Source organism: Syngnathus leptorhynchus, unplaced genomic scaffold (assembly GCF_054491065.1).
Source record: "Syngnathus leptorhynchus isolate UIUO unplaced genomic scaffold, UIUO_Slep HiC_scaffold_701, whole genome shotgun sequence".
NCBI classification, from domain to species: Eukaryota; Metazoa; Chordata; class Actinopteri; order Syngnathiformes; family Syngnathidae; genus Syngnathus; species Syngnathus leptorhynchus.
Genome location: NW_028232562.1, coordinates 5,342 through 17,500, shown reverse-complemented (window position 1 = coordinate 17,500; position 12,159 = coordinate 5,342).

Below are 12,159 nucleotides of genomic sequence, written 5' to 3'. Positions count from 1 at the left end.
CCAGGGGTGGGCCGGGGAGCTCCAGGCGGGTCTTGTGAGAGAGTGAAGCCGAGCGGCTGGAACTCTGGGCCGGCCTGGTCGAGCGGCTGGCCTCGGTAGTTGAGGTACCAGGGGCGGGCTGGGGAGCTCCAGGCGGGGCTTGTGAGAGAGTGAAGCCGAGCGGCTGGAACTCTGGGCCGGCGTGGTTGAGCCACGGAGGGTGCTGGCTGGTGGCTCCATAGCTCCATAGCTCCATAGCTCCATACTTCCATAGCTCCATACTTCCATAGCTCCAGACTTCCATAGCTCCATAGCTCCATAGCTCCATAGCTCCATAGCTCCATAGCACCAGAGCTCCAGAGCTCCATAGCACCAGAGCTCCAGAGCTCCATAGCTCCATAGCTCCATAGCCCCAGAGCTCCATAGCTCCATAGCTCCATAGCTCCAGAGCTCCATACTTCCATAGCTCCAGAGCTCCAGCCTGTCTGGTGGCTCCATAGCTCCATAGCTCCATACTTGCAGCCACGGAGCTGGCGAAAATTGCACTAAGTGCGAAAGCCCATTCATTTACAACGGCGTGTCCACAAGGCGGCGACATTTCCCCGTTACCGGTGGCTGCTTAGCGGGAGAGTGACAGAGCTTATCCGAGCGGCTGGAACTCTGGGCCGGCCTGGTCGAGCGGCTGGCCTCGGTAGTTGAGGTACCAGGGGCGGGCTGGGGAGCTCCAGGCGGGGCTTGTGAGAGAGTGTAGCCGAGCGGCTGGAACTCTGGGCCGGCGTGGTTGAGCAGCATGCCCGCGGAGGTGGCTCTTCCATAGGCACGGAGGGTGCTGGAGCTCCACACTTCCCTAGGCACGGAGGGTGCTGGAGCTCCACACTTCCATAGGCAGGGAGGGTGCTGGAGCTCCACACTTCCATAGGCAGGGAGGGTGCTGGAGCTCCACACTTCCATAGGCAGGGAGGGTGCTGGAGCTCCACACTTCCATAGGCAGGGAGGGTGCTGGAGCTCCACACTTCCATAGGCAGGGAGGGTGCTGGAGCTCCACACTTCCATAGGCAGGGAGGGTGCTGGAGCTCCACACTTCCATAGGCAGGGAGGGTGCTGGAGCTCCACACTTCCATAGGCAGGGAGGGTGCTGGAGCTCCACACTTCCATAGGCAGGGAGGGTGCTGGAGCTCCACACTTCCATAGGCAGGGAGGGTGCTGGAGCTCCACACTTCCATAGGCAGGGAGGGTGCTGGAGCTCCACACTTCCATAGGCAGGGAGGGTGCTGGAGCTCCACACTTCCATAGGCAGGGAGGGTGCTGGAGCTCCACACTTCCATAGGCAGGGAGGGTGCTGGAGCTCCACACTTCCATAGGCAGGGAGGGTGCTGGAGCTCCACACTTCCATAGGCAGGGAGGGTGCTGGAGCTCCACACTTCCATAGGCAGGGAGGGTGCTGGAGCTCCACACTTCCATAGGCAGGGAGGGTGCTGGAGCTCCACACTTCCATAGGCAGGGAGGGTGCTGGAGCTCCACACTTCCATAGGCAGGGAGGGTGCTGGAGCTCCACACTTCCATAGGCAGGGAGGGTGCTGGAGCTCCACACTTCCATAGGCAGGGAGGGTGCTGGAGCTCCACACTTCCATAGGCAGGGAGGGTGCTGGAGCTCCACACTTCCATAGGCAGGGAGGGTGCTGGAGCTCCACACTTCCATAGGCAGGGAGGGTGCTGGAGCTCCACACTTCCATAGGCAGGGAGGGTGCTGGAGCTCCACACTTCCATAGGCAGGGAGGGTGCTGGAGCTCCACACTTCCATAGGCAGGGAGGGTGCTGGAGCTCCACACTTCCATAGGCAGGGAGGGTGCTGGAGCTCCACACTTCCATAGGCAGGGAGGGTGCTGGAGCTCCACACTTCCATAGGCAGGGAGGGTGCTGGAGCTCCACACTTCCATAGGCAGGGAGGGTGCTGGAGCTCCACACTTCCATAGGCAGGGAGGGTGCTGGAGCTCCACACTTCCATAGGCAGGGAGGGTGCTGGAGCTCCACACTTCCATAGGCAGGGAGGGTGCTGGCACATCCACACTTCCAGCCACGGAGCATGCTGGCACTTCCACCTTGCTTGCTAAGTCGGCGTGATCTTGCCCAAAAAGTCCCTCCTCACCTCCAGCTGGAAGTGGAAAAAAATCCTCCACCTGCTTGGCCGAGGTTCTGGAAGCCAGCAGCTCGCAGAATGTTGCCAAAGTTTCACTGGAAGGAAAAGAAAAGAGAAGACCGAGTGCGCATTTCACCTACCGCCGAATGTCCACAAGAGGGAAGTGTCACTCCGTCGCAGAATCTGCGCCGACGCACTCGGCACCCTTCGAATTTATGGTGCCGGTGCGGGTGTTCTGGGTGCAAAAAGGCCGCCCAAGTGGTAGAAAAAAATCAGACTTCGTCTCTTAGGTCGAAATTAATGCCAAGTTTTGAAATGCGCTGGCAGGGGTGGACCAGGGCCCGTTAGAAGTGCTTAGCCGAGGTCCTGGAAGCCTAACCCGGCGTGATCTTGTGCAAAAAGCCGCTGCTGAGCTCCAGCTGGAAGTGTAAAAAGAACCGGGCTGGATCAAAAAAAGAACCGGGCGGCCCGTTAAAATTGCTTAGCCGAGGTCCTGGAACCCTAACCCGGCGTGATCTTGTGCAAAAAGCCGCTGCTGAGCTCCAGCTGGAAGTGTAAAAAGAACCGGGCTGGTTCAAAAAAAGAACCGGGCGGCCCGTTAAAATTGCTTAGCCGAGGTCCTGGAACCCTAACCCGGCGTGATCTTGTGCAAAAAGCCGCTGCTGAGCTCCAGCTGGAAGTGTAAAAAGAACCGGGCTGGTTCAAAAAAAGAACCGGGCGACCCGTTAGAAGTGCTTAGCCGAGGTCCTGGAAGCCTAACCCGGCGTGATCTTGTGCAAAAAGCCGCTGCTGAGCTCCAGCTGGAAGTGGAAAAAGAACCGGGCTGGATCAAAAAAGAACCGGGCTGGATCAAAAAAGAACCGGGCGGCCCGTTAAAATTGCTTAGCCGAGGTCCTGGAAGCCTAACACGGCGTGATCTTGTGCAAAAAACCGCTCCCGAGCTCCAGCTGGAAGTGTAAAAAGAACCGGGCTGGATAAAAAAAGAACCGGGCTGGATCAAAAAAGAACCGGGCGACCCGTTAAAATTGCTTAGCCGAGGTCCTGGAAGCCTAACACGGCGTGATCTTGTGCAAAAAGCCGCTCCCGAGCTCCAGCTGGAAGTGTAAAAAGAACCGGGCTGGATAAAAAAAGAACCGGGCTGGATCAAAAAAGAACCGGGCGACCCGTTAAAATTGCTTAGCCGAGGTCCTGGAAGCCTAACCCGGCGTGATCTTGTGCAAATAGCCGCTGCCGAGCTCCAGCTGGAAGTGTGAAAAGAACCGGGCTGGATAAAAAAAAGAACCGGGCTGGATCAAAAAAGAACCGGGCGACCCGTTAAAATTGCTTAGCCGAGGTCCTGGAAGCCTAACACGGCGTGATCTTGTGCAAAAAACCGCTCCCGAGCTCCAGCTGGAAGTGTAAAAAGAACCGGGCTGGATAAAAAAAGAACCGGGCTGGATCAAAAAAGAACCGGGCGACCCGTTAAAATTGCTTAGCCGAGGTCCTGGAAGCCTAACCCGGCGTGATCTTGTGCAAAAAGCCGCTCCCGAGCTCCAGCTGGAAGTGTAAAAAGAACCGGGCTGGATAAAAAAAGAACCGGGCTGGATCAAAAAAGAACCGGGCTGGATCAAAAAAGAACCGGGCGACCCGTTAAAATTGCTTAGCCGAGGTCCTGGAAGCCTAACCCGGCGTGATCTTGTGCAAAAAGCCGCTCCCAAGCTCCAGCTGGAAGTGTAAAAAGAGCTCCATACCTCCAGAGCTCCATAGCTCCAGCCTGGGTGGCTGGTGGCTCCATAGCTCCATACTTCCATAGCTCTAAGTCAGAGAGTTGGCGAAAATTGCACTAAGTGCGAAAGCCCATTCATTTACAACGGCGTGTCCACAAGGCGGCGACATTTCCCCGTTACCGGTGGCTGCGCGGCGGGAGAGTGGCAGAGCTTATCCGAGCGGCTGGAACTCTGCGCCGGCGTGGTCGAGCGGCTGGCCTCGGTAGTTGAGGTACCAGGGGTGGGCCGGGGAGCTCCAGGCGGGTCTTGTGAGAGAGTGAAGCCGAGCGGCTGGAACTCTGGGCCGGCCTGGTCGAGCGGCTGGCCTCGGTAGTTGAGGTACCAGGGGCGGGCTGGGGAGCTCCAGGCGGGGCTTGTGAGAGAGTGTAGCCGAGCAGCTGGAACTCTGGGCCGGCGTGGTTGAGCAGCATGCCCGCGGAGGTGGCTCTTCCATAGGCAGGGAGGGTGCTGGAGCTCCACACTTCCATAGGCAGGGAGGGTGCTGGAGCTCCACACTTCCATAGGCAGGGAGGGTGCTGGAGCTCCACACTTCCATAGGCAGGGAGGGTGCTGGAGCTCCACACTTCCATAGGCAGGGAGGGTGCTGGAGCTCCACACTTCCATAGGCAGGGAGGGTGCTGGAGCTCCACACTTCCATAGGCAGGGAGGGTGCTGGAGCTCCACACTTCCATAGGCAGGGAGGGTGCTGGAGCTCCACACTTCCATAGGCAGGGAGGGTGCTGGAGCTCCACACTTCCATAGGCAGGGAGGGTGCTGGAGCTCCACACTTCCATAGGCAGGGAGGGTGCTGGAGCTCCACACTTCCATAGGCAGGGAGGGTGCTGGAGCTCCACACTTCCATAGGCAGGGAGGGTGCTGGAGCTCCACACTTCCATAGGCAGGGAGGGTGCTGGAGCTCCACACTTCCATAGGCAGGGAGGGTGCTGGAGCTCCACACTTCCATAGGCAGGGAGGGTGCTGGAGCTCCACACTTCCATAGGCAGGGAGGGTGCTGGAGCTCCACACTTCCATAGGCAGGGAGGGTGCTGGAGCTCCACACTTCCATAGGCAGGGAGGGTGCTGGAGCTCCACACTTCCATAGGCAGGGAGGGTGCTGGAGCTCCACACTTCCGTAGGCAGGGAGGGTGCTGGAGCTCCACACTTCCGTAGGCAGGGAGGGTGCTGGAGCTCCACACTTCCGTAGGCAGGGAGGGTGCTGGAGCTCCACACTTCCATAGGCAGGGAGGGTGCTGGAGCTCCACACTTCCATAGGCAGGGAGGGTGCTGGAGCTCCACACTTCCATAGGCAGGGAGGGTGCTGGAGCTCCACACTTCCATAGGCAGGGAGGGTGCTGGAGCTCCACACTTCCATAGGCAGGGAGGGTGCTGGAGCTCCACACTTCCATAGGCAGGGAGGGTGCTGGAGCTCCACACTTCCATAGGCAGGGAGGGTGCTGGAGCTCCACACTTCCATAGGCAGGGAGGGTGCTGGAGCTCCACACTTCCATAGGCAGGGAGGGTGCTGGAGCTCCACACTTCCATAGGCAGGGAGGGTGCTGGAGCTCCACACTTCCATAGGCAGGGAGGGTGCTGGAGCTCCACACTTCCATAGGCAGGGAGGGTGCTGGAGCTCCACACTTCCATAGGCAGGGAGGGTGCTGGAGCTCCACACTTCCATAGGCAGGGAGGGTGCTGGAGCTCCACACTTCCATAGGCAGGGAGGGTGCTGGAGCTCCACACTTCCATAGGCAGGGAGGGTGCTGGAGCTCCACACTTCCATAGGCAGGGAGGGTGCTGGAGCTCCACACTTCCATAGGCAGGGAGGGTGCTGGAGCTCCACACTTCCATAGGCAGGGAGGGTGCTGGAGCTCCACACTTCCATAGGCAGGGAGGGTGCTGGAGCTCCACACTTCCATAGGCAGGGAGGGTGCTGGAGCTCCACACTTCCATAGGCAGGGAGGGTGCTGGAGCTCCACACTTCCATAGGCAGGGAGGGTGCTGGAGCTCCACACTTCCATAGGCAGGGAGGGTGCTGGAGCTCCACACTTCCATAGGCAGGGAGGGTGCTGGAGCTCCACACTTCCATAGGCAGGGAGGGTGCTGGAGCTCCACACTTCCATAGGCAGGGAGGGTGCTGGAGCTCCACACTTCCATAGGCAGGGAGGGTGCTGGAGCTCCACACTTCCATAGGCAGGGAGGGTGCTGGAGCTCCACACTTCCATAGGCAGGGAGGGTGCTGGAGCTCCACACTTCCATAGGCAGGGAGGGTGCTGGAGCTCCACACTTCCATAGGCAGGGAGGGTGCTGGAGCTCCACACTTCCATAGGCAGGGAGGGTGCTGGAGCTCCACACTTCCATAGGCAGGGAGGGTGCTGGAGCTCCACACTTCCATAGGCAGGGAGGGTGCTGGAGCTCCACACTTCCATAGGCAGGGAGGGTGCTGGAGCTCCACACTTCCATAGGCAGGGAGGGTGCTGGAGCTCCACACTTCCATAGGCAGGGAGGGTGCTGGAGCTCCACACTTCCATAGGCAGGGAGGGTGCTGGAGCTCCACACTTCCATAGGCAGGGAGGGTGCTGGAGCTCCACACTTCCATAGGCAGGGAGGGTGCTGGAGCTCCACACTTCCATAGGCAGGGAGGGTGCTGGAGCTCCACACTTCCATAGGCAGGGAGGGTGCTGGAGCTCCACACTTCCATAGGCAGGGAGGGTGCTGGAGCTCCACACTTCCATAGGCAGGGAGGGTGCTGGAGCTCCACACTTCCATAGGCAGGGAGGGTGCTGGAGCTCCACACTTCCATAGGCAGGGAGGGTGCTGGAGCTCCACACTTCCATAGGCAGGGAGGGTGCTGGAGCTCCACACTTCCATAGGCAGGGAGGGTGCTGGAGCTCCACACTTCCATAGGCAGGGAGGGTGCTGGAGCTCCACACTTCCATAGGCAGGGAGGGTGCTGGAGCTCCACACTTCCATAGGCAGGGAGGGTGCTGGAGCTCCACACTTCCATAGGCAGGGAGGGTGCTGGAGCTCCACACTTCCATAGGCAGGGAGGGTGCTGGAGCTCCACACTTCCATAGGCAGGGAGGGTGCTGGAGCTCCACACTTCCATAGGCAGGGAGGGTGCTGGAGCTCCACACTTCCATAGGCAGGGAGGGTGCTGGAGCTCCACACTTCCATAGGCAGGGAGGGTGCTGGAGCTCCACACTTCCATAGGCAGGGAGGGTGCTGGAGCTCCACACTTCCATAGGCAGGGAGGGTGCTGGAGCTCCACACTTCCATAGGCAGGGAGGGTGCTGGAGCTCCACACTTCCATAGGCAGGGAGGGTGCTGGAGCTCCACACTTCCATAGGCAGGGAGGGTGCTGGCACATCCACACTTCCAGCCACGGAGCATGCTGGCACTTCCACCTTGCTTGCTAAGTCGGCGTGATCTTGCCCAAAAAGTCCCTCCTCACCTCCAGCTGGAAGTGGAAAAAAATCCTCCACCTGCTTGGCCGAGGTTCTGGAAGCCAGCAGCTCGCAGAATGTTGCCAAAGTTTCACTGGAAGGAAAAGAAAAGAGAAGACCGAGTGCGCATTTCACCTACCGCCGAATGTCCACAAGAGGGAAGTGTCACTCCGTCGCAGAATCTGCGCCGACGCACTCGGCACCCTTCGAATTTATGGTGCCGGTGCGGGTGTTCTGGGTGCAAAAAGGCCGCCCAAGTGGTAGAAAAAAATCAGACTTCGTCTCTTAGGTCGAAATTAATGCCAAGTTTTGAAATGCACTGGCAGGGGTGGACCAGGGCCCGTTAGAAGTGCTTAGCCGAGGTCCTGGAAGCCTAACCCGGCGTGATCTTGTGCAAAAAGCCGCTGCTGAGCTCCAGCTGGAAGTGTAAAAAGAACCGGGCTGGATCAAAAAAAGAACCGGGCGGCCCTTTAAAATTGCTTAGCCGAGGTCCTGGAACCCTAACCCGGCGTGATCTTGTGCAAAAAGCCGCTCCCAAGCTCCAGCTGGAAGTGTAAAAAGAACCGGGCTGGATAAAAAAAAGAACCGGGCTGGATAAAAAAAAGAACCGGGCGACCCGTTAAAATTGCTTAGCCGAGGTCCTGGAAGCCTAACCCGGCGTGATCTTGTGCAAAAAGCCGCTGCTGAGCTCCAGCTGGAAGTGTAAAAAGAACCGGGCTGGATCAAAAAAAGAACCGGGCGGCCCTTTAAAATTGCTTAGCCGAGGTCCTGGAACCCTAACCCGGCGTGATCTTGTGCAAAAAGCCGCTGCTGAGCTCCAGCTGGAAGTGTAAAAAGAACCGGGCTGGTTCAAAAAAAGAACCGGGCGACCCGTTAGAAGTGCTTAGCCGAGGTCCTGGAAGCCTAACCCGGCGTGATCTTGTGCAAAAAGCCGCTGCTGAGCTCCAGCTGGAAGTGGAAAAAGAACCGGGCTGGATCAAAAAAGAACCGGGCGACCCGTTAAAATTGCTTAGCCGAGGTCCTGGAAGCCTAACACGGCGTGATCTTGTGCAAAAAGCCGCTCCCGAGCTCCAGCTGGAAGTGTAAAAAGAACCGGGCTGGATAAAAAAAGAACCGGGCTGGATCAAAAAAGAACCGGGCGACCCGTTAAAATTGCTTAGCCGAGGTCCTGGAAGCCTAACACGGCGTGTTCTTGTGCAAAAAGCCGCTCCCAAGCTCCAGCTGGAAGTGTAAAAAGAACCGGGCTGGATAAAAAAAAGAACCGGGCTGGTTCAAAAAAGAACCGGGCGGCCCGTTAAAATTGCTTAGCCGAGGTCCTGGAAGCCTAACACGGCGTGTTCTTGTGCAAAAAGCCGCTCCCGAGCTCCAGCTGGAAGTGTAAAAAGAACCAGGCTGGATAAAAAAAAGAACCGGGCTGGATCAAAAAAGAACCGGGCGACCCGTTAAAATTGCTTAGCCGAGGTCCTGGAAGCCTAACACGGCGTGATCTTGTGCAAAAAGCCGCTCCCGAGCTCCAGCTGGAAGTGTAAAAAGAACCGGGCTGGATAAAAAAAGAACCGGGCTGGATAAAAAAAAAGAACCGGGCGACCCGTTAAAATTGCTTAGCCGAGGTCCTGGAAGCCTAACACGGCGTGATCTTGTGCAAAAAGCCGCTCCCGAGCTCCAGCTGGAAGTGTAAAAAGAACCAGGCTGGATAAAAAAAAGAACCGGGCTGGATCAAAAAAGAACCGGGCGACCCGTTAAAATTGCTTAGCCGAGGTCCTGGAAGCCTAACACGGCGTGTTCTTGTGCAAAAAGCCGCTCCCGAGCTCCAGCTGGAAGTGTAAAAAGAACCAGGCTGGATAAAAAAAAGAACCGGGCTGGATCAAAAAAGAACCGGGCGACCCGTTAAAATTGCTTAGCCGAGGTCCTGGAAGCCTAACACGGCGTGTTCTTGTGCAAAAAGCCGCTCCCGAGCTCCAGCTGGAAGTGTAAAAAGAACCAGGCTGGATAAAAAAAAGAACCGGGCTGGATCAAAAAAGAACCGGGCGACCCGTTAAAATTGCTTAGCTGAGGTCCTGGAAGCCTAACACGGCGTGATCTTGTGCAAAAAGCCGCTCCCGAGCTCCAGCTGGAAGTGTAAAAAGAACCGGGCTGGATAAAAAAAAGAACCGGGCTGGATAAAAAAAAAGAACCGGGTGGCCCGTTAAAATTGCTTAGCCGAGGTCCTGGAAGCCTAACCCGGCGTGATCTTGTGCAAAAAGCCGCTCCCGAGCTCCAGCTGGAAGTGTAAAAAGAACCGGGCTGGATAAAAAAAGAACCGGGCTGGATCAAAAAAGAACCGGGCGACCCGTTAAAATTGCTTAGCCGAGGTCCTGGAAGCCTAACACGGCGTGTTCTTGTGCAAAAAGCCGCTCCCAAGCTCCAGCTGGAAGTGTAAAAAGAACCGGGCTGGATAAAAAAAAGAACCGGGCTGGATCAAAAAAGAACCGGGCGACCCGTTAAAATTGCTTAGCCGAGGTCCTGGAAGCCTAACACGGCGTGATCTTGTGCAAAAAGCCGCTCCCGAGCTCCAGCTGGAAGTGTAAAAAGAACCAGGCTGGATAAAAAAAAGAACCGGGCTGGATCAAAAAAGAACCGGGCGACCCGTTAAAATTGCTTAGCCGAGGTCCTGGAAGCCTAACCCGGCGTGATCTTGCCCGAAAGTCGGCCTCTATACTTCCATTTTAGGTACCAGGGGCTATTAGTGTACTTGGTCCCACTAGTCAGTGTACTCATCCAGTTACCCCCCGTTTTCCAAAACACCATCGGCACGTATAAGGGGGGGACTCTTGAGAGAGATGAGGTATATGGCAGCGCAACACCAATCCGCTCCGCGCTGGTTCCCATGTCGGCTACGGATGAATAAAACCAGCCTGTCCCCCCTGGAGCTCACGAGACACGGAATTTTTTCTAAGTGCCAACGGCTCTTCCGAGCAAACGTGTCCGCTCCGGCTGGTTCCCCCGTCGGCCTCGAATGACGAAAAATGCCGGTCTCCGCCCGGAGCTCATGACAAACGAAAAATTTTCTAAGTGCCAACGGCACTAGCGAGCGAATGTGTCCGCTCGGCGCTGGTTCCCGGGTCGAACCCGGAAGACGAAAAACGCCGCTCTCCGCCCGGAGCTCATGACAAACGAAAAATTTTCTAAGTGCCAACGGCACTAGCGAGCGAATGTGTCCGCTCGGCGCTGGTTCCCGGGTCGAACCCGGAAGACGAAAAACGCCGCTCTCCGCCCGGAGCTCATGACAAACGAAAAATTTTCTAAGTGCCAACGGCACTAGCGAGCGAATGTGTCCGCTCGGCGCTGGTTCCCGGGTCGAACCCGGAAGACAAAAAACGCCGGTCTCCGCCCGGAGCTCATGACAAACGAAAAATTTTCTAAGTGCCAACGGCACTAGCGAGCGAATGTGTCCGCTCGGCGCTGGTTCCCGGGTCGAACCCGGAAGACGAAAAACGCCGCTCTCCGCCCGGAGCTCATGACAAACGAAAAATTTTCTAAGTGCCAACGGCACTTGCGAGCGAATGTGTCCGCTCGGCGCTGGTTCCCGGGTCGGACCCGGAAGACGAAAAACGCCGGTCTCCGCCCGGAGCTCATGACAAACGAAAAATTTTCTAAGTGCCAACGGCACTAGCGAGCGAATGTGTCCGCTCGGCGCTGGTTCCCGGGTCGGACCCGGAAGACGAAAAACGCCGGTCCTCGCCTGGAGGTCCCAGCAAAATCGGCGAAAAAACGACTAAGTGTCAACTTTCGAAAAAACGACTAAGTGCCCACGGCTCTGCGGGGCTTGTGAGTCCGCCCCGCGCCGGTTCGGTGGTCGGCCTCAAAAAGCAAAAAATCAGCCTCTCTCCCTGGAGCTCACCTCGAGGTACCAGGGGGTGAGGTACCCGGGCTAAGGTGCAGTACCTTTTTTGGTCTTCAGGTGCGCCAGAGTACAATGAAATGGTCCCAGTAGTCAGTGTACTCATCGACTTTCCCCCCGTTTTCCAAAGCACCTCGTTTACGAGTATGGAGGAGATGGTGCTGGTCTCCCCACGGCGTCGGACACGCCGTCCTCGACAGCACAAGGTCGGATAGAAGACCTGGAAAGCGCCGTGGCACGCGCTGGAGGTGGGCACTTTGGCGAAAAAACGACTAAGTGTCAACTTTCGAAAAAACGACTAAGTGTCAACTTTCGAAAAAACGGCTAAGTGTCAACTTTCGAAAAAACGACTAAGTGTCACCTCTCTGAAAAAATGGCAAAGTGTCGCCTCTCTGAAATTTTTCTAAGTGCCCACGGCTCTGCGGGCTCGTGCATCCGAGCCGCGCCGGTTCTGCAACCGGCCTAGAATGACGAAAAATAACGGTCTCCTCCTGGAGCTCACAGCCAATTGTGGCGAAAAAGTGGCAAAGTGCCCACGGCCCTGCCGAGCTTTGGCGTCCGCTCAGCGCCGGTGCCGCAGTCGGCCTCGAATGACGAAAAATAACGGTCTCCTCCTGGAGCTCACAGCCAACTTGGCAAAAAGTTTCTAAGTGCCCACGGCCCTGCCGAGCTTTGGCGTCCGCCCAGCGCCGGTTCCGCAGTCGGCCTCGAATGACGAAAAATAACGGTCTCCTCCTGGAGCTCACAGCCAACTTGGCAAAAAGTTTCTAAGTGCCCACGGCCCTGCCGAGCTTTGGCGTCCGCTCAGCGCCGGTGCCGCAGTCGGCCTCGAATGACGAAAAATGACGGTCTCCTCCTGGAGCTCACAGCCAACTTGGCAAAAAGTTTCTAAGTGCCCACGGCCCTGCCGAGCTTTGGCATCCGCCCAGCGCCGGTTCCGCAGTCGGCCTCGAATGACGAAAAATAACGGTCTCC